Genomic DNA, 22,127 nt, shown 5'->3' on the forward strand with positions numbered 1-22,127 from the left:
ATGCACTTTGGGGGCTCCTTAGAGGTCCCCCAGTATTGCCATTACAGCCTTTTCCAGGCAGCCCCAGCTGCTGCCACCTCCCAGACAGGTTTCTGCCCTCCTGTTGCTTGAGAAGCTGTAGCCCAGGAAGGCAGAACAACGGATTTCCTTTGGGAGAGGGGTGTTACACCCGCTCCCTTTGGAAATAGGTGTTACAGGATTGGGAGGGTTAGCCTCCCCAAGCCACTGTTAATGCTTTGAAGGGCACATATGGTGCCCTCCCTGCATAAACCAGTCTACACCGGTTCAGGGACCCCAAATCCCAGCTCTGGTGAGAAACTGAACAAGGTAAAGAGGAGTGACCACTCCTCCCCTATCCATCACCACCCCAGGGGTGGTGTTCAGAGCTCCTCCAGAGGGTCCCTGGGTTGGAAGGGAACTCTTCAAGCATCTGAGTGGTCAGCACCAGTTGGTGACTTCCGAGACCACTCCTGATAGGTGATCACCCAGGTAGGTGACCAAGCCCCCTTTCAGAGCTATTTAGCAACCCTTTGATTGGTTTCTCAGATTCAGATTACAAGACTCCAGCAGGAATCCTCTGCATCCTCCACTGTGACTTCTGACAGAAGAAACTACATCTGGACTCTTCAGGGCCCTACACACTGCAACAAAGAAGCAAGACATCTCCTGCAACATTGTATCTCCTGCTCCTTGCAGCAACTGCAACATTTCCCCGGTTGTGCATCTTCTGAGGACAGCCTGTCTTCAGCCTGCATCAGAAGGAAGAAATGAATCTCTCTTGGGGTGAAGGAGTCACTCCCCTGCTTCTGCAGGCACCAAATGCGATGACAACCTACTTTGTGGATCGTCTCTTCTGCTGAGCTGTGTGGATCCTGCGTCACAGGTGGTGGACTGAAGTGGTCCCGACGGTCCTCTTTTCCAACTAACCAACTTTGGTGGTGGTAAGACCTTGCCTCTCCACGCAAGACAATACCTCTGTGCACCGCAAGACAATACCTCTGTGCACCGCATCCTTTGCAGCTGCCAAGGCTTGTTGGGATCCTTCCTCCAAGATCTTTGTGCATCTTAAAGCTCTGGCCCCCAGCACTCTATCTTGTGTTGCACAGCTCCCTGAATGGTTCTCCGGCAGCGTGGGAGCCTTTGTTGTAGTGCTGCATGGGCCTCTTCTGCAACTTTCTAGTCCCTGTCCTGTGGGACTCTTGTGTGCGCTGCCTGATCTTCTGTGGGTTCCCTGTGTCAATGAGGGCCGCCTCTGACTCTCCCTCCTGGGTAGAGTCCACCTGGTCCTTCCTGGTCCCAGCCAGTGCTATTTTTCACTAACCGCGAGCTTTGCATGTGCCAAGGTTTGTTAGTGGACTCCGATGATGCAAACCCAACTGCAATTCTCCATCCGGTGTGGGACATCACTTACACCCTCCAGGAACCCGACTTCGTCTTCTTGGGTGCAGTGCTGACTTTACTTCTTCACCGGTGGTTCACCTTTTACAACTTCATCTGGGTTAGCAGGGGCTCCTGCTCTTCCTGGACTCTTCTGTGCTTCTTGGACTTGGTCTCCTGCTTCCACAAGTCTTCTTATCCAGGAATCCACTGTTGGTGTCTTGTAGTCTCTTCTGGGTTTTGCAAAGTTCTTCCTTTCTTCTCTGTGAGTCATCTGGGAAACATACTGTGATTTACTCCTGTTTTCCTAGTTGCTGGGGTGGGTTGTTGTACTTACCTTTGGGCTTTCCTAGTACTCCCAACTCCCCTCTACACACTACACTTGCCTTGGTGGGGGTCCGACTTTCGCATTCCACTTTCTTAGTATATAGTTTGTGCTCCCCTAGGCCCATTTTTAACTATTGTGATTTTCACTATTTGCGCGGTTTTTATGTCTATTTCTGTATACTATTGTATATAATTTGTGTATTACTTACCTCCTAAGGGAGTATAGTCTCTATGGTATTTTTGGTTTTTGTGTCACCAAAATAATGTACCTTTATTTTTGTAACACTGAGGTACTCATTATGACTTTGGCGGTCTATTCCATACCGCCGAAGTCACCGCAGCCTCATGACCACCAGTGCTGGTGGTCTGAATACGGCCATATTGTGGCTGCCGGCTGCTCTCTGCCACTATTTGATGGGGAAGCCGCCAGCAGCCATACTGACGGTTGGCGGTCTAGTGGAGCTTGCTCGGCTGACACGGCCACATCACCACAACACCGACTGCCGTATTACAACATTGTAAACAGCGTGGCAGTGGTGTGTTGGCGGGGTGCTGGCAGAGGAGCAAGTGCCATGGACCCTGTTCCCTCCCGGACGACCACCACGACCACCAAGTAAGGTGATCGTCCGACAGGGGAGGAAGGGTTGTTGAGTGTTGTGTGCATGAATGGGGTTGTGTGTGTGTGAAAGAAGGGGGTGTGGGGGTGTTGTGTGTATTTGTGTGCATGTGTGCAGGTGTCTGTGTGCTTGTGTGAATGTCTGTATGTGGGGGGTGGGGTGTGTTTTGTGGCCGTGTGTGCATGGCTGTGTGAATGAGTGAGCGTGGATGTGTGCGTGTATGTACGCAAGTGTGGTGTGTGCGTGCATGTATCGGGATGATGGGGGGTAAGTACGGGGACCAGGGGGGCATTGCTGCTTGAGAGGAGTGGGGGCTTCTGATAGGATCAGGGGTGGGGGGCCTCCCACATGGAGGGGGGGTTAGGAAGTCCTTTTGTGGCGACAGGAATTAGTATTCCTGTCACCAGTATCCTTACCGCCAGGCATTTCGTGACGGGGCTGCCGCCCCAGAATTCCTGGTGGTATGGATACTCATTATACCGCAGGAGGTGTTGGGTGGACCGTCGGGTCGAAGGTGGTCAAGCTTCGGCCAGGCGGTCCCACCCCCCTGGCGGTACAGGCGGTGAACTGGCTACGATGCAACCAGTTCACTGCTGCAGTCATTATTTGGCGGTCCTGCGCCACCACGCTGTCGGTGGTCTGATTGCAACTGCAGGCATGGCGGGGCAGGACCGCCAAGGTCATAATGACCACCTGAGTGTTTTCTTTCATGTGTGTAAGTACTAAATGTGACTGCATTAGTATTGCTTGAGCTTTGCATGTCACCTAGATAAGCCTTGGCTGCTCATCCACAGCTACCTCTAGAGAGCCAGGCTTCTAGACGCTGCCTACACTACACTAATAGGGGATAACTGGACCTGGTATAAGGTGTAAGTACCATAGGTACCCACTACACACCAGGCCAACCTCCTACAGGCACTACCTGTGACATATCCCACCTTCCATTACCATCTTATGTATTCATCATTGGCATTACAGGGATTTAACATTCAAATTCTCACAATGATAACAAATTACTAGTAGGCCTTGTTTCAGTGTTAGGTGTGTTTATTTACATGTGTACACAAAAGTGTGTTAAAACTCTAAAAAATAAATTGACATTGAAGGAATCAGTCATGGTGGATGTAATCATTATAGTAGATGCCACAACATTTGAAGTACGAAGTCCAGTTTCCTACTAGCATGGAAAATGGAAAGTGTCTGGAGAACAGTCAACAGAGTGAATCCTTTGCACACAAAGGAGTTTCATCAGGAAGGGCTCACTTCTTGGCAGTGATTTGAGTCTTGCCATCGGCACCTCCTGGATGCTTGGGTAGACGTCCTAGCTTTCAGGGGGGTTCTTCAGCAACCAAGGCAGGGGTATCTGAGACAGGTCCTTCCTCCTTTTCAGTGGCTTCCACAGATGTGAAAGGTGCTGAAATAGACTGGCCAATGGAAAGGGCCTGGTCCTGTTAATGTGTCCGTGTTTAGGGTGGTATTGATGTCTCTCAGCACCCCTGTTAGGGGGACTATGTTGGTAGTCACCCAAGTCTTGAGTGATGGTGTCCTGGCCAGAACCATCCCTAGCAGGCACTTGCTGCTGGCCAATAACCATCTCTCCCACGCACACTACCCCCACGTGCCTGCACTCTTGGCACAGCTAGCCCCCTACTACTGGTTCCAGGACCATCATTGTCAGAGATGTTTTGCTGTGACTTAGGATCCTGGACAGGGGGGCACAAGATTGTTGTCATTGTCCTTGGGACACAGGCTTGGGGGCAACTGGTTGCATGAGATGTTGACGCAGCCGGGCTGGGAGGCGTCAATGTGGTCACAGTGAGGCTGACAGATGTTATTTGACCAGGTTGCCCGGATGGGCCAGAACTGTCCTCAACGTCCACACATCCTGGAGTGTTGTCCTCACTGAGGGCTTCATCCATGATGACAGCAGCAGTTTTGTGAGTGGTCTCTGTGCTCCAAGTGGCAGGTAGTCCTGTTTGTATTATGATATCTTTCTCCAATAGTTAACAGTGACATTTGACTAGGACCATGTCAGCATTGGATTTGCCGATCTGCCTTATGTGACAGGCACACATGCTATCAACTATGTCGATCTGACATTTGGGTAACATACCAATTACATTTCAGTAAAATAGCTTCAGGATGTCTGAGTTTATTAGCCCTTGGAGGGATAGTCATAGACCTATATTTTGCCAGCAGTGCAGTGAAAACAGTGGCTGGGCAGGATGTGGTTTAGGTCAGCTTAAGACCTAGTTGACTGTCATGGAGGCAGACCCAGAACCTTGTTGTATATGTGATAGTTCTCATTGTGTGGTCAGTGCTTTGGGAATATGTCTGCTGCCAATATCATTCAGATGATGCATTTTGGTGTCTTTGATCTGTCTTTAATGTTTATTGGTACACAGTTTAAGCCGTCCACATCTTTGGCATCTTGGCATAGTTGCTCAAGATGGATCTAGGTGGTTAGCCACATCACAGAGTGTACCATGATAAGTATATTTGTCCTGTTCAGGTGGGTAAACTTCATCTGTGAGTTCATAGGCAGATGCAAATTGTAATATGGATACTGGCCTGGTTCTTGGAGTTACAGGGACAGGCCCTCCTATGTTACTTCAAGATATACACACAATGCACATGGGTCATCCTCTCAGGTGAGTACAGTTCCATTGGAAGTTCACATACAGGGATAATTGAACAGATGCACAGTGGGCTGATGTTTAGCATTGGGTATACAGTGCCTCCTTGCACTGGCCTTAGTATTGCTGTCAGTGCCTGTCCTACACATAGACTATACAGATGCCATCCTCCCAGGTGAGTACAGTTTAATGGTTGAGTAGAGGGAGAAGAGTCATAGTGGCAGAGGACAGCGTTCTGGCTGAGTAGAGTGAGAGTAGCAGGGCCTCCTGGCCTTAACATTGCTATCAGTGCCTGTCCTACACACAGACTATACAGATGCCATCCTCTCAGGTGAGTACAGTTTAATGGTTGAGAAGAGGGAGAAGGGTCATAGTGGCAGAGGACAGTGTTGTGGCTGAGTAGAGTGAGAGTAGCAGGGCCTCTTGGTCTTAGTATTGCTATTAGTGCCTGTCCGTCACACAGACTATACAGATGCCATCCTCTCAGGTGAGTACACTCCAGTGTGGAGTTTGTAATAAATATTAAAATTGAGTAGGCTACACTGTTCTGGTCTAAGTAATATTGGGACAGTGCCTGTTGGGATTTGTAGTGCTGGCAATCCCTGTTCTACACCCACTATACAGAGATGTGGTTCCCCCAGGTGTGTCTAGTTCACATGTTGAGGCCAGATAGGGGTCAGTAGACGGGTGGACATTGGACTGTTGTGTGGGGCGACAGTGAGGGTGGTAAAAGGTGAGCAGTGAGCATGCATGGCAATAAATTTTGGTGCCATTTTTATTGCTGTGACTTACCCAACTCCATTCCCCAAGGTATTCCTGTCAAGCCCTTAGAATGCAGGATGGCCAAGACCTTCTCCTCCCAGGATGTGAGTTATAAGGGAGGAGGTGGGGATCCACCGCCAGTCTTCCGGACATGCAGCTGGTCCCTGGATGCCATGGAATGGACCTTCCCCCTGAGGTCGTTCCACCTCTTCCTGATTTTGTCCCTTGTGCGCGAGGTGGGGCCTACAGAATTCACTCTGTCAACTATCCTTTGCCACATTTCCATTTTCCTTGTAATAGTAATGTGCTGGACTTGGGATCCAAATAGATGGGGCTCTAATCTAGTAATTTTATCCACCATGACTCTTAACTCATCTTCGTGAAACAGGGATTTTTCTGGGGTGACATGCAGGTGAAATGAAATAATCAATAATAAAGATAGGTGCTGGGAATTGAAAAGATGACGTGTAGTAAATGGAGTGGAGGGGTGCAAATAGGTGGATGTGGGTGTGTTGAGGGTGTGGGTTATTTGCTCAGTGACGGATAGAGGGGTACCAATTAAATTGGAAATTTTCTTTCATTGGGCGCTGTCAGGATACTTCAATTCGATTTCCTCAGAAGCAGAAGATAACTCCTCAGTCCCGACCCGAGCTACTCACAACGAATATTAATCCTTTGTGCTGAGTACCCCAGAGGGGGAAAGGGGAATGGGATGGTAGAGAGACTGCCACAGAGATGATGAACGCCAGTACTCAGTCTGCCTCTTCACATCTAAGATTGGATACAGCACCTGCAAGAGTCAGAGTCACAATTACTAGGGACATACAACATCAGTTTTTCACTTTCTACTCTCAACACTTAATTCTCTTTAATTCTATTATTTCTTCACTCACCCTGAGTTCTCTGTAGCCTTGCTTCTCTCTATAAATGATAGCTCTTCTTAAAAAAATGCTTATTACTGATTCTGGAAGAACTTCTCAACCTTTGTTAGAGATTGGTTTTATGTTGCTATATATATATATATATAGTTGGTGATAATGCGTTCTTCAAATCAGCTGATGTTATTTAATTTCTCCTGTCTTATTGTGACTTCTGTCAATACTTGTATTTGTAAATGCTTGTTTATTAAAGTTCGTTTCTCCTTTCTTACTTCAACATTTGTTGATAACTTGTATTTGTAAATGCTAGTTTATTACAGTTAGTTTCTCCTTCCTTACTTCGACATCTGTCGATAACTTGTCGTTGTAAATGCTTGTTTATTTAAGTTCGTTTCTCTTTTAAACTCTATTTTGGTTTATTACCATTGAATTTGTAAATGCTTATTTGTTAACAGTTCGTTTCTCCTTTAAACTTGGCCTTTGTTTATAACCTTGACATTTGTAGATACTTGCTCTTTTAAAGTTTGTTTTTTCTTTGACTTTAATATCTTAAACAAGAACCTTGTAAACATAAGGTTAATTCATACATTAACTCTGTAGCCTTGCCGACTTCCACGGGAACGGTCTACTATCAAACTCTTCGAATAAACCTTGACAATATTTATCTGTTTTCTGTAATATAATCTTCAAATGTAATTTTACCTCACAGGAGTTTCTGTTCTGAAGCGCGCTCTCTCTCCACACAGCTGATTCCCGTCAGACCTCAGTTGAAGTGCAAGGCTTCCAGCTTGAGAGCTCGTAACCTAGCAACCAACCGATTGCAAGACTAGAACTGTAACTAACCTTCAGGACTCACAGCGGCCATCTTGGATCTTCTCTTCTTGATTCTTCCTTTGAATTAAGTGCAAGATTACTCTGCAAATCTTCTTCCAGTTTGGGCTTTGCTGTCTCCACTGAGGATATCTCTTTGCTTTTCTCATGCACTTCTTTGATTTGACTTGGCAAGTTTGTGTGGTCATGACAGTACTCCCCCTCAAGGAACAGTTCTCCAATTTAGGTTTTCTTGGATAGGTTCTATGAAAGTTTCTCACTAATCTTGAAGCATGTACATACTCGTGAGGCTCCCAGGATCGTTCCTCTGGACCATAACCTTTCCAATCAATTAGATAATAAAGCTGGCCATTACGGATTTTGGAATCTAAGATTTGATTGACCTCATACTCTTCTGCAGAGCTAATCTGGATAGGAATCGGAGGGGAGTTTTGACGTAAATTTGGAGGACTGTTCTTTAACAAGGAGACATGGAAAACAGGATGTATCTTTAGATGAGCTGGCAACTGCAATTTAACTGCCACTGGATTGATCATCTTGTCAACTTTGAATGGGCCTATAAATCGTGGCTGAAATTTGCAATTTCCTTTGAGACGTAAATGACGAGTGGATAACCAAACTTTGTCTCCTTTCGAATAAATGGGGCTCTCTCTTCTTTTTCTATCAGCCTGAGTCTTATATGAGTCTTTTGCTTGAATGATGTTTTTTGTAGCCCTAACTAATGTGGTCTGCAAATCCCTCACCATCTCTTCTACTGCAGGCACTGAATCATCTTCTTTACCCAACATTACATTAGGATGTCTAACATGGTTCAGATAAAAGGGGGTGAACCCAGTGGTGGAATGAACAGCATTATTGTAAGCGAATTCAGCTGCCCACATCAACTCGGGCCATTCCTTCTCTTTATCGAATAAATTGAGTCTTAAATACTGTTCTAACTCTTGATTCACTCTCTCTGTTTGCCCATCGGTTTCAGGATGGTAACTGGTAGAGTAACGAGAATCAATTCCTAATCTTTTACTAAAGGCCTTCCAAAAGCGAGAAACAAATTGGGACCCCCTGTCTGAAACTAGAATTTTTGGGATACCATGGGCGTGTACTATGTGTTGTGTAAACAACTGTGCAACCTGTGGGGCTCGAAGGATTTCTTTCAAAGGAATGAAATGCGCCATTTTAGTGAAAGTGTCTCCAAAAACTAGGATAGTGTTAAAACCTTGGCTACTAGGGAGGTCCACTATAAGATCCATAGTAACAGTATGCCAGGCATGGGGTGCAGTGGGCAAAGGTCTTAACAGACCTTGTGAAGCTGTTCTATTTGATTTGCCTCTTTGACATTTGTCACAAGTTGACACATATTGTCTTATCTGAGTTTTCATTTTTGGCCACCAAAATTCTCATTGTATTAGATTTTGAGTCTTTTGAATTCCTTTGTGTCCAGCCAATTGATCGTCATGATAAGCCTGAAGAATCTTTTCTTGCAGCTCCACAGTCAGAACATACAGTGCACCTTTAAAGTATGGCAAACCTTTTTTGATTTCTCTTCCTTGGCCTTCTTTGGACCACTTCAGCATTCCTTCGAATGTTAAGTTTTCTTGAATTTCTTTGGTTAAATTTTCATACAATATGGCAGATATGAACTTCTCTTGTGGAATAATCAATTCTTTTTCTGGAGGCTCTTTAACTGCACCGGTATCAATTCGAGATAGAGCATCTGCTTTCCCATTTACTTTTCCTGGTCTGAAAGTGATAACAAAATCAAAGTCTGCAAAATATAGGGACCAACGCAGTTGTCTAGCTGTTAGAGTTCGATCTGATTTTAAAAACTGTAAATTTCGGTGGTCCGTGTAAACGGTCACTTTATGCTTAGCTCCCAAAATGTAATGCCTCCACTCACGAAAAGTTTCTTTGACTGCCAATAGCTCCTTATCCGCAATTGAATAATTTATCTCTGGTGGTGTTAATTTTCTAGAGAAATAGGCCTCTGGATGTAATTGACCTGTATCTTTATGACGCTGGGAAAGGATACCTCCTATGGCAACATCTGAAGCATCTGCCTCCACATAATATGGCTCATCTGGATTGGGGTGGAGCAAGATTGGAGCTGAGACGAATGAATTCTTCAAAAAAGTAAAAGCATTTTCAGCTTCTTTTGTCCACTCAAACTTCACTCCTTTCTTCAACAATCGAGTAATGGGTGTAACTGTTTGAGAAAAATTAGATATGAATCTCCGATAAAAATTAGCGAACCCCAAGAAACTCTGGATCTCTTTGACATTGCAAGGAGAAGGCCAATGTTGCACTGTCTTTATCTTGGCAGGATCCATACTAACTCCTTCTGGTGACAAAATGAATCCTAAGAACTCAACTCGTTCCACATGAAATGCACACTTCTCCAATTTTACATAGAGATGGTTTTCTTGCAACCTTGTGAGGATGGATCGAACATGGGAAATGTGCTCCTGTAGATTGTCGGAAAAGATTCAAATGTCATCTATATAAACCACGGCAATCCGGTCGAGGAATTCTCGTACTATATCAATAATGAAATGCTGGAAGGCAGCGGGAGCATTTCATAACCCATAAGGCATCACTTGATATTCAAATAATCCGTATCGAGTCCGAAAAGCGGTTTTCCATTCATCCCCTGAAGCCACTCGAATCAAATGATATGATCCTCGCAGGTCCAATTTGGTGTAGATTCTAGCATTCTTTACTTGATCTAATAAAACTGACACTAAAGGCAGTGGGTATCGATTCTTGATGGTAACCTGATTGAGGGCTCGATAATCAATGCAAGTTCGAAGACTCCCATCCTTCTTTGGTATGAAAAATAGTGGGGATGACACTGGAGATTCAGAAGGACGAATAAAACCATTAGCAAGATATTGATCCAAATACTCCTTTAAATGTTGATTCTCTGCTTCGGTCAATGCGTATATTCTGCTACATGGCAATATCGCACCTGGCTCCAGTTCAATTTTGCAGTCGTAGGGTCGATGTGGTGGCAATTTCTCAGCCTCCTTTTCATCAAAAACGGCGACTAAACCCTCATATTCTTTTGGGATTTCTGCTGTCTTTAGTGCACAGATCATTGAAGAGTGTGATGATAAACAGGCCGCTTGGGACTTGGTGGACACTTCCACTCCATCATGAAAGCAATTCTCTTTGCAGTAAGAGGAATTCATCTTGATCGTTCTTTTGCTCCAATCAATTTGTGGATTATGTTCTGTAAACCAGGGCAGACCCAAAATGAGTTGAAATTGTGGAGCATCTATCAAATTAAAGATTATCTGCTCCTGATGTCCACCAAAACCTTGCATCTGAATTGGTTTGGTCTCATGGGAAATGGGTCATGAAGAAAGATTGGTTCCATCCACAGCTCTTACTACTTCCAAACTAGATTTCTTGATAAATCGAATACCCATTTTACGAGCGTATTTGATATCACAGAAGTTGCCCGTAGCTCCAGAGTCTATCATAACTGAGATCCCTTGAATTTCCTTCTCAAGGGTCATAACTGATACTGTTTGTACCAAATGTGGCGCTGCGGTTTGTAAGGTATTCGCCACTCGTTGATCTAAAGGAGTTGTCTTGGGTTCTGCTTTCATCAGGGCAACTCCCTCTACTGATGAAGCTGGCCTTTTCCCGACTAAAGAGCTTTGGGTTTCTTGGGACAGTTTTTAACAAAATGCCCAGATGCACCGCAATATAAACATAGTTGATTCACTCTTCTTTTCTCTTTTTCTTCCTTAGATAAAGGACCTCGGATGGAACCAATTTGCATTGGTTCTTCTATCGTTATCCCTTCTCCGGCTCTCGTATGATCATTTCTTACACGATCAATTCTCAGGGGAAATGGTCGATACTCTCTTCTCTTTTCTGCTCTTCGTTCAGTTAACCGGTGGTCAATCTGTAATACAAGATCAATTAACTCTGAAATTTCGGTGGGTCTATTTGGAACTTGTGCTAAAGCATCTTTCAATTCATCTCTCAGTCCACGACAAAATATGGCGGCTCTTTTTGACTCCGGCCAGGCAGTCTCTACAATGAGTTTATTGAAATGAGCCAGATAGGCTACTAGATCTTTATTACCTTGCTTGATTTCCAGTAGTTCATTGTCAGTTGCTTGAGCTGCAGTTCGCCGATCAAATATTCTTAAGAACTCTTCCTTGAAATTTTGGAAATTATATAAAACAGGATCATTTCTGGAAATTATTGGCATGGTCCATGCGGCCGCATCTCCTGTCAGATAAGACAATATAAATGCCACTTTGGACTGGTCGTCAGAAAAAATGACTGGTCTACATAAAAAATGCAATGAGCATTGGGTCAGAAAAATCTGTGCCTTATTTGGATCCCCACCGAAGCGCTCGGGTTGAGCCAAAGGAATAATAGGGGAAACCGCATGAATTACTTGAGTGGATATACCTGCAGACTGTGAAGGGCTAGGGATTTGTGAAAACACAAATTCATTTGATTTAGCGGTGTTCCCTAACTCATTTATTCGCTGTTTTATTTGGACTGTTTCTTCTATGGTGTTATTTAATTGTTTCTGTAACCCTTCCAAAACGGTGGCTAATGCTTTTATATCAATTCCTTCTGCCAGTCTGCTCAGGAGGAAATCCGTTTTTTCCCTAAAATTAGGGTGATGGCACTTCAATCTGTCAGGATACTTCAATTTGATTTCCTCAGAAGCAGAAGATAACTCCTCAGTCCCGACCCGAGCTACTCACAACGAATATTAATCCTTCGTGCTGAGTACCCCGGAGAGGGAAAGGGGAATGGGATGGTAGAGAGACTGCCACAGAGATGATGAACGCCAGTACTCAGTCTGCCTCTTCACATCTAAGATTGGATACAGCACCTGCAAGAGTCACAGTCGCAATTACTAGGGACATACAACATCAGTTTTTCACTTTCTACTCTCAACACTTAATTCTCTTTAATTCTATTATTTCTTCACTCACCCTGAGTTCTCTGTAGCCTTGCTTCTCTCTATAAATGATAGCTCTTCTTAAAAAAATGATTATTACTGATTCTGGAAGAACTTCTCAACCTTTGTTAGAGATTGGTTTTATGTTGCTATATATATATATATAGTTGGTGATAATGCGTTCTTCAAATCAGCTGATGTTATTTAATTTCTCCTGTCTTATTGTGACTTCTGTCAATACTTGTATTTGTAAATGCTTGTTTATTAAAGTTTGTTTCTCCTTTCTTACTTCGACATTTGTTGATAACTTGTATTTGTAAATGCTAGTTTATTACAGTTAGTTTCTCCTTCCTTACTTCGACATCTGTCGATAACTTGTAGTTGTAAATGCTTGTTTATTTAAGTTTGTTTCTCTTTTAAACTCTATTTTGGTTTATTACCATTGAATTTGTAAATGCTTATTTGTTAACAGTTCGTTTCTCCTTTAAACTTGGCCTTTGTTTATAACCTTGACATTTGTAGATACTTGCCCTTTTAAAGTTTGTTTTTTCTTTGACTTTAATATCTTAAACAAGAACCTTGTAAACATAAGGTTAATTCATACATTAACTCTGTAGCCTTGCCGACTTCCACGGGAACGGTCTACTATCAAACTCTTCGAATAAACCTTGACAATATTTATCCGTTTTCTGTAATATAATCTTCAAATGTAATTTTACTTCACAGGAGTTTCTGTTCTGAAGCGCGCTCTCTCTCCACACAGCTGATTCCTGTCAGACCTCAGTTTTGGCGCAAGGCTTCCAGCTGGAGAGCTCGTAACCTAGCAACCAACCGATTGCAAGACTAGAACTGTAACTAACCTTCAGGACTCACAGCGGCCATCTTGGATCTTCTCTTCTTGATTCTTCCTTTGAAATAAGTGCAAGATTACTCTGCAAACCTTCTTCCAGTTTGGGCTTTGCTGTCTCCACTGAGGATATCTCTTTGCTTTTCTCATGCACTTCTTTGATTTGACTTGGCAAGTTTGTGTGGTCATGACAGGCGCTCTGGATGGTGTATTTTGCGTGCAAAGGATTGTTGTGTGTGAAGGGGTGTGTTTGATAGTGTGGTTTGTAGGTATTCGGGGTATGAATGTGTGTCAGCTGTGTTGTTTTTAAAATCATCCAATGTGGTGTTGTGTATTACTGTGGTGGCATTAAACCGCCCTGGTTTGGACTGCTATTCTAGGACCACCACGACATGACCGCCACTACACTTTTGACCTTGTAATAGGTTTGGTGGTTGGCTGATGGACTGTCGGTGCTGGTGGTTGGGCTGCCTATTTCCCGCCCTCCAACGTACTGGCGGTGTTGTTTTTTTTGGCTGGGTTTTGTCAGTCCTGGTTGTGTAACTTGTAATAGGGCGGTCTGTATGACCGCCAACATGGTGGTCTTTTGGCGGTTGCCACTATGGACGTCTGGTGGTCCGACCCCCAAAGTCGTAATGATGCCCTTACTTCTTCATTGTGCTTTTAAATGTGTGGTGGGAAATGGTTATATAGTTACACTTACTAAGCAATCATTTTATTTTTTAATACATAATTTATTGTACATGTATCTTTATTTTTATTTCTTGCAGGAATTCATAGTTTAATTTGTTTATATAAAATTTGTAAGATATTATTTCTTATATTTCTTATACTGAATAACATTTACATAATACTATCATTTTTTGGAGTGTTAAATATATATTGTGCTATCTTTATTGTGAAACACCTTAAAAAACATATTTAGATTGGACTGGGAATAACTAATGTGACCACTTTAGTGTCCAACATCTTCCCCTAAATAGCTTACATTGGAGTGGGAATAGTAAATGTAAACCCTTTAGTGTCCAACACTCTCCCCTAAATGGCTTATATTGGAGTGGGAAGAGTAAATTCTACCCATTTAGTGTCCAACACCTTCCCCAAAATAGTTCAGATTGGAAAGGGAATAATAAATATGATCCCTTCAGTGTAGTGTCCAAAGCATTCCCCAAAATGGTTTAGATTGGAGTGGAAATAGTAAATGTGACCATAGCAGTCCCAATACATTCCCCTAAGTTGCTTGAATTGGAGTTGGAATAGTAAATATCACCCTTTTAAAGTCCAACAGCTTCCCCAAAATGTTATGGATTGGAGTGGAAATAGTAAATATGATCCCTTTAGAGTTAAAAACCTCCCCAAAATGTTTTTGATTTGAGTGGGAATTGTAAATGTGACCACTTTAATGTGCAACACACTCCCCTAAATGTCTTAGATTGGAGTGGGAATAGTAAATGTTACCCCTTTAGTGTCCAACACCTTCCCCAAAATAGCTTACATTACAGTGCAATAAGTGGCAGTGATCCCTTTACTGTTCAAAGTGTTTCCCAAAATAGCTTAGATTGGAATGGCAATAGTAAATGTGACCAATTTAGTGCCCAACACTGCCCCTGAATGGCTTAGACTGGGGTGCCAATAGTAAGAGTCACCCCATTAGTGTTCAAAGCCTTCCACAAAATAGTTTAGATTGGAGTGGAAATTGTACATTGCATACATTTAGAATCCAAAACCTTTCCCGGAATGGTTTAAAGTGGAGTAGTAAATGTGACCAATTGAGTGTCCAACACCTTCCCCTAAGTGGCTTAGATTGGAATGGTAAATGGCATCCCTATAGTATCCAACAGCTTCCCCAAAATTGCTTAGATTGGAATAGAAATAATATAGTTGCATCTTTTAATGTTCAGCACCTTCCCCAAAAGGGTTTAGTTTGGAGTGGAAACAGTAATTGTGACCCCCCCAAAATGATTTAAAAGTAAGTGGGAGTAATAAATGTAACCATTTTAATGTATACCATGTTGAGAGTAATATGTTACATTACAGTGTGAGTATTAGATGTAAAACTTTAACCCCTTCAGTGTCACATCTGCACTACCTACCCAAATGGACAAAAAGGCCTCAGCACAGTGGACAGGGGCCCAGCAGGTGCCATCCTTCTACTGTGTTGTAGGTTTTGGCTTTTTGAGCCATGATGCTGTTGTAGGCATTCCAGCGTGGTATTTGGAATTTGTGTTTGCTTTATGCCTAAAGTGGGTGTCTGCTTACCCAAGTGTCTTCAAAGTAGTCTATCTGGGGACCTAGGGCCCCATTATGAGTTTGGCGGTTGGACAACCGACTATCACACTCGTGAGGAGGACGCCACTGCCATGGCGTCCCCTCAAGCATAGTACAATGTTCCTGCCGAGCTGAATTCAGCGCCGCCGTGGCTGACCATGACTCTGACTGCCGCCACCCTGTTTGGAACCATGTTCCAGACAGTGGTGGCGGTCCGACTGCCTGGGTTGTAATTTGGTTGTCGGACCACAGGGAGTGCGGTGGTCCGACCGCAAGTCTGGTGGTCTTTTAGACTGCCAGACTCATAATGAAGCCATATATCTTTTAGAATTTTAGTTCTGGGCTTTTGGGAACTAGTGCTTGCCTCTTTTAAATCTTGAAGTACATGCCTTACTTTGATTTTGGTGATATTTTGAGGTGGTTGTGTGCTCTCATGTTGATAACACATCATTTGTTTGTAGTAGCCCTCCCATAACAAGCATTTTGGTGTTATTTTGTACATTTCCACTTAACATTCTTGGTCCTATTGCTTTCTTGGCTGTAAGTGTAGCCTGTATGCAAGAGCAATTGTTTGTATTTCTGTGATGTGATATATCTTGCTCTTTTTATTGTCCTGTGTGAAAACAGATTAATAACATAGTTAAATCAATTATAATTATGTTATTTTTGCTTTGCCGATGCACATAAAAATTACAATACTTGTATTATTGATTATAATTGCAGTTCTATTTTTTTCAGTTTTCCGTTGAAACTGCTCCAATGTGGGTCAGGTGGTCTGTTTTCTGTTGAGGGAAAAAAGTTGTATTAGTTATTTTCTAAATGTTTATTTTTGGGTAGTTGGTAGGGGTTGAGGGATTTTTGTTTCATTTGTTATATTAAAAGTTTAGCTGATATTTAGAAGTGCTATTTCTGACTTTACATACTTATTATGTGCCTTTCTCAGGTATTTGACTGTTGAATTTTATTGGTGTTTCTGTAGATTGTGTTGCACGTTTTCTGTAATATATAAAGTTTGGCAGATACTTAAAAATAGAGAGTCTGGTTAGTTATATGTACTTTAATGTTTTTAAAATAAATTACTTTCAACTATGTTAATCCTAATATTTTACTTGCTTGTTAAGGTAGAGGAGGTTAAGCAGAGTGTAGTTGTCTTGCAGCTTTAGTGTTTGTGCTGTGGCAAGTATTGGTTCCTTTCATATTGTATTGTAAATTACTTAAGTCTTTTTATTGGCTAGTTTGCTTTACAGTTGTATTTATTGGTTAGTGTTCTTTTAGTTTAAATTTTTTAATTTGGTATTTTAGTTTATGGTGTGTGCTAGTGGGTGTTTCTAATTTAATGTTTAATATATATTTCTGTTTTTGTGTTATTCTGGATATATTTTTTATGTTCAATTGTATTTATTTATTATTTTTAATATAACATACATTGTATTAATTATCATTTGTTAATTATTCTAGGTATGGTAATATATTTTAATTTTAATTTTATTTGTTTAACATGTTTTTGAAGTTATAAGACTTAAATAGTGTAGTTAAATGATTTATTAATTTATGTTGAGCTTAATTTAATTTATTGATTAGAGTAAAATAGAGTTATTATCGTATTTTGTTATATTTTGCTTTTTTTGTGCTATTCACAAAGTTGATATTGTGTATTACGATATTTTAGATATTTTATATAGTTATTTAAATGTAACAATATTTTTGATTCCAATATTTGTAGTTTCAATATTAGTAGCAAATTATGTTTTCACACTACTATTTTGGACATTGATTTTTGTTTTAGTGTGTGTTAATTATGTATAGAATGGTGATATTTTTGTAAACAATATTGTTTTGCAATTTCTTTTAATAAATATTGTTTTCAACAATATTATGTCATTGATCCGAATCTAAATCTTGGTTAGTTCTTTCCTCTTCCCCAGGTGAAGAAGTGTAAGTGTTTTTAGATAGGGAGGAACAATGGTTTGCGTGGCTCTCTTAAGGAGCCCTACCCCTACAGGAGGGAGTCTGGGAGTTAGCCCCACAACAAAAACATCTGGCAAAACTCTTTCAGACAAGTGAGGTTTCTGAGGTCTGGGCATAGCAAGTTCCAGAGTTGAGGGCCCATAACCTGGATCAATCTCTCTCAGTTTTCTTATGGTTGAATCTGCATAATATGCTATGATAAAATTTGAGCCAGTGGTCTCATTTAAATTTTAACCAGAAAAGGAGCCAGTGGAGATCCCTTCAGGACTCTGTATGAAATGTGCTTAATTGTTGAAGATAATATCTCCTTCCCATTTCTATGAATGCAGATTCTGTCACACTGATTTTCTTTCTGGTACATCGAAAAGGCCGTTTTTGCTAAGGGAAGCAAGGCATGCATGCCTCTGCATTGTGGTGTGCCACTTTAGGGTTCTGTCCACTTCAGTAGTTCTGGGGGGATTTTTGGTCTCATCAAAAACATTTCATAAGCCTTCATGTACCCACTGATTGCAGAGATTTTAAAAAATAGTTCAATTTGCTGAAGAAGATTCAAGTCAAACTGAACCTAAGAATGGTTGTTTGGGTACCAAAAACGTTTAACCAAAAACCCAGCTAAATTATCAAAATGGTACAAGTGTCCGTGCTGGTGTCTATGCCGGTGCAACAGAAATTTCAACAAACTTGCTAAAGTGTTGCATAACTTATCTATATTTTAGTTTGGTGAATTTTCATCATACTAAACAACCTTGTAGATGTTTCCCAAACTGGAGGTTATTCCTCCTTTCCTACTTGCAATTTAACGGCGTGCTGAGTCTCTGTGTCATTTCTACTTTTTCTACATTGTGGGTCATATTTATCGCCAGATGATGCAGCACAATGCAGCAAATCTTCTGCCTAGGATGCACTGTGCCACAGGGAAAAGGCAGGAATTAACCCTATTTAAAAGAATACGGCTTATTCCTACCTTTGTTTCTGCGCTGTTTTGACAGCCTAGATCCAACACAGGCACTGTTGCCATCCTGCACAAAAACAATCCCCTGAGGCATATTACTCTTTCTATGTGTGCTGCAGAATGCAGAAGGGGAAGTAATAAAGATAAATAAATATATTTCTTCTCTTTACGCCTCACCTGGGGAGGCATAGGTTTTTGGTACATTTCCAGGTACAGCACTTCCTGTAAATCCACTAATGTGTAGAAATCCGTGAATGTTGCGTGGGAACACTCATGCGACATCATGGAACGCCTCCATGGGGCAGAGTAACACAATGCAGTGAATTGTGCTGCATTGCTTTACTCCTGTCACTCAGGGCCACGGTGGTTTGCGTGGCTTCATAAACTGCATTTTTATGCAAGGTGCAAGAGCGACTGAACTCCTTTTATGAATAGGCCCCACAGTCTTTTAGTTTATAGTTCTTATTTAATTTTGTCATAAGACACCCATAAATTCTGCAACCTTTACAAATATGACAGTTTACCCAGACTATAAACATTTTTCAGTCACACTTGGCTACAGAGATTCTCTCTTAAACTCATTCTGCCAAATTCCTGAAGTTTGAGGGATGTCTCTGATTAGGTCCTTTAGGCAGCACCAAAAACATTAACTGATATTGTTAACTATTTTTAGTTTTTTTAGACCTATTAGCATATTAGCAACTTACTGTCACTTTTTTATTTCTGTGGATCTTATCCACATTGGCACGATTACTAAACCCATGCCTTTTCTCACTGAGTTTAAGTGGGCATTCCTAGACACTGTAAACCAGTCATGTAGCATAGAGAATCTTAAGAGATGCCGGACATCATAGCAGCAAGCAAAGACCTCAAGTTCACCCAAGTCTTGGTCTTCCCTGGAGTGATGCATTACTTTCATATCCTGCCAATATTTTACTATCACTAATGTCATTTTCCATCTCCAGTTCGCAAGGTCACCTCAATTCCTATCAATAATTATTTTTGTTTATTTTTACCATGTATAGTTGCTGTTAATGTATCAAGGTTGGAACAAGGGACCTCTGAGCAGAGCTCACTCAGCTTGAGCTTCCACCAAAAGGCATTTGCCAAGATGAATATTTTAGGATGTATATTTTAGGTAACTTGAGTGACTCATATAGCTCTGTCTGAAAATTGGGATTTCTGTAAAGTGAGAGTGATGGTAGCCACCAAATCCACTTACTAAGTAGTGCAGTAAACCTCTGTATACCATAGAAACATGCAGAGATCCCTAAATGTCCAACGTTTACTCTGCAAGAATGTTGTGTCACTGAAAGTGAACTCTATTGCTTCACTCTGCCATTTCATATCATGGCATTACTTTCTCAAACTCTTACCTTGAATCTTAAATGCAGAATGTGTTCCTGATGAGACTCCACAATTCACAATTCACCAGGACTAAGGGCTATGGGAAGTACTTTTTACCAATTGGGGCAGTGCAATGTCATCGGTTTTGTAAAACAGGCCATTTTATCACAACAGCAAGGCCTCGATTTGGGTACAAACTAGCTGGAGATGTAGGTAAGTGTGGGTGTACTTAATCAGGAGAAGGTTTGGCGCTCTGGGTAAGAAGGAAATATTGATGGTTTTTATTAAACACTTCTGATGGTGCACCCTTACAAGACCCCACCCCTGGGTCTTAACATGTGCTAAGCACTTAAAAATACCATTGACTATAAGAGGCACTCATCCTTGCAAAATCACCTATTTATAATGATTCTGTGTGTAATTGTTATAAGGACAATTTCTAAAGTACTTCTAGGTAGGTATTCTAGATGTACATTTATTATATGTTATGACAATAAGAAAATACAAATAATAGATATCATAAGTATTAGTGTCCTTCGATAACGTAACAGAAATCGTATCCAAATGTACATAAATAACATGAAATGATACTCCAAAATTATAGTGTGATCCAAATTCAAAATCCCAAGTTTCTCAGTCCAAATTAAGTTATAGTCTCCATCTTTCTCAGTCCAAATTGAGTTATAGTCTCCATCGGTGACGATGATTTGACTTTCTAATTCACCGCCTGCCTCAGTCCAAATTGAGTTATAGTCTCCATCGTTGACGATGATTTGACTTTCTAGTTCACCGCCTGCCAACACGTGTTTCGTCTGGGTTTATCCCAATGACTTCATCAGGGCTGTAATTATATACATATCTTTTATTATGATTACAAGTGTAATTATTAAAGATATAGTGCCACCACCAAAGTTGTATAGAGGATGGTGTGGATATTTGTTTTTATGAATACAACTCTTATTGAAGAGATAGATACCAACACCATTGTGCTATGTACGGTGGGATAGAACATGCTTATTTAGTGCTGTCTCAGAAATTGTTCTAGCCAAAATAAAGTCATAGAGTATGGTGTATTCAATAGAGATAAATCCATATGTGTGTATTAGAGGAATACGATTTAATGAGTCACATTGAATTATTAGACCTGATTAATTAATTAGTGATACCTCTGGTGATATTATAATCATGAGAACCTGATTTCTTACCTATGGCAAGTAGATCCAGAGTTAGGTGTTTTATATAACTTGTTATCGTAACCCAATTGGATTTGTTTAATATAGAAAATACAGGGATCAAATAAATAACTATTATATGGATATGTCAACGTTAGTATGTTTCACTTTTTGAAATCTCATATATATGTATACAACTTAAATTTCTGCTTCCACGATTAGTGATTAGCGTATAATTTACCGACCAGTCACCTCTATTCTTTTTGTATAAATGAGCACCTCTACGCAAGATAGAGCACTACAAATCTTGCTAATTTAATTAGCTGTAGTAATATAATTTATCGTAAATAGATCACATTACTTCATGTCTTAATCTAAAAAACAATTATCCAAATAGAGAAAAATAATGTATTGAAAATGAGCTGTTGTAGCTCCTCTTCGGTATAATGGTACTTGCTGTCCTACATACAGAACCTAGATATCATGCTCTGCTGAAGGCTCACCTGCTGGTATAATGATAGCCCGGGTGCTTGTGGAATCGTATATAACAGCCCAACGCGAGTACGCGTGGCGCTGTAAAAAGCGTCAGCCAAACGTTGTAGGTGGCATTCCCCTCCCTATAAAAGATCAGGGGGTGGGGTGCTGGGGCGGCGCTTGTAGTCACGTGCGCTTGGTTACTAAAAGTCTGCATAAAAAAGGGACGAACGAATCCCGGCCGCCATATTGGTGGTACAAAGGTACCGATGACTCGATATCTACTGCGTTGTGCTATCTAATCCATTTTAATACTAGTGACTACTTTATGTCTGTATATCAATAAAGCAAGAGGATTAATAGGCCGGTGGTTATACTAGAGATTATATATTGGTTACTAACTCAATTAAAGCGAGCAGAAGTGTTTGAAAAAAAATTATCTTACTAATTCTTTGAAATAATGAACAAATAAAACTAGATTTATGGTTTCCATATAGATGATGGGCTTACAGTCTTGGGTTCTTATAAAGTTGTGCCTGTCAGCATGGTTATAATACATCACCATAAGGGGCCATAAAATTACTCAGATATATCCATGTATTAATGAGGAGGTTAGTAAGTGCTGGTGCCGAATATGGTTAGGGATAAGTAAACCTGGGGTAATGATCATGGTCTAGTGACATGTGAACCCCTCCAATAGACATACTTTCATACAACAGAAATAGACGTTGACATTTA

Source organism: Pleurodeles waltl, chromosome 2_2 (assembly GCF_031143425.1).
Source record: "Pleurodeles waltl isolate 20211129_DDA chromosome 2_2, aPleWal1.hap1.20221129, whole genome shotgun sequence".
NCBI classification, from domain to species: Eukaryota; Metazoa; Chordata; class Amphibia; order Caudata; family Salamandridae; genus Pleurodeles; species Pleurodeles waltl.